This window comes from Bison bison, unplaced genomic scaffold (assembly GCF_000754665.1).
Source record: "Bison bison bison isolate TAMUID 2011002044 unplaced genomic scaffold, Bison_UMD1.0 scf7180017864217, whole genome shotgun sequence".
Taxonomy (NCBI): domain Eukaryota; kingdom Metazoa; phylum Chordata; class Mammalia; order Artiodactyla; family Bovidae; genus Bison; species Bison bison.
In genome coordinates, this window is record NW_011494789.1 from 3,888,096 (window position 1) to 3,889,372 (window position 1,277).

Here is a 1,277-nt window from a genome sequence, read left to right on the forward strand (position 1 = left end):
GTCAAACTCAGGTAGGTGGGCATCCCCCCACTACCCCCACCTAGCTTTTCCCCATCTCTCTCACCCTACCAATGCGGGGGTGGGGGTGCAGTCTCCTTTCGGTGGACAGAGGCATATCCTAGCCTCTTCCCGGTGCAGGAGACTCTGAGGTTTGGGGGGCTGGAATGGCATGGGGTAGGAGATTTGGGGATTGACAGACGTTTTCATTTCAGCCCAGTTCCCCTGGGGTCTCTTCCGCTCCCTCCATCCCTCCATCCCTCCACACTGGGTTTCCCCTAAGGCTAAAAGCACAGGGGCAGCCAAACCTGAGGGATGGAGCCTGGGAGTGGTCGGAAGAGGGCGGAGGTGATGGCTCAGGTGAGGCTTGTATCAATACTTGCAAGTTCCCCAGAAAGGACAGGTTTCCATGCAAAACCACCTGTGTGCACCACGCACCCCACCCCACTCCCACCAACACAGATGTCCTGCCAGTCATAGTCCTGGGGGGCATCTCGTGGGCACTCAGAATGCCCAGCCAGGGCAGGCGACTCCTTACCTATAGGGCAATGAGGTCAAGCCCAGAGGTTTGTTTGGCACAAGATTCAAGGGTTTGCTTCTCCACACCCCCCAACCCCAAGTCAGCCTCCCCCCAGCCTCAGCCCGCGTGCGAGGCTCGGTCCCTTTTTGTGATCCTCCATAAAAGTGCAGCTATTAAAATGCACTGGTCCAGAACCGCTCTGGGGAGACATCTCTTGGCTTTCCCAGGCCAGAGGCCGGCTTCCCTTCATAGCCAGTGGGGACTTTTTTTGAAGGTAAATGCCTTTTCTCTGAGCGAGGGAAAGGGGCTGCCTTTGAAGCGGTGGGGGGGTGGGAGAGAGAGAGACACCCCCCCTTTTCCTTCCCCCTTTTGCTCTAGCCCCCGTTCCAGGCCTTTTGCTTCACACATCCAGGGAGAGCAAGAAGAAAGCCCCCAGCCCAGCCAGGAGGGGGCTGGGGGTGGGCCCAACCTGTTCAGGAGGGGGAATTAGCACAATGGTGCGGCTGGCCAAGGCGTTTATGGCCTGGCTGAGGCCCCATTCAGGACTCCAGGAAGGTGGCAAAGCTGTCCTTTCCCCCTTGAAGTGCCCCCTCGCCCCCCTTGGTGGGGGGCCAGCAGGCCGGACCACAGCCATGCTTGAGGAGCCGTCTGACAAGCAGCTGTCTGCGGCAGGGGAAGGGGAGGTCCCCCACACCCCCACCCTGCAGCGGGAACATGAAAGGGACAGCCAGGTCCCACGGGGAGAGCGACTTGTGGGCTG

The 1,277-nt window shown here is 59.8% G+C and overlaps 1 protein-coding gene across 1 annotated transcript in view; it reads left to right on the top strand.

Moving 5' to 3' along the window:
* Positions 1-1,277, top strand: part of FGF17 (fibroblast growth factor 17) — a 5,181-nt gene that overhangs the window by 338 nt on the left and 3,566 nt on the right. The window lies entirely within an intron of this gene.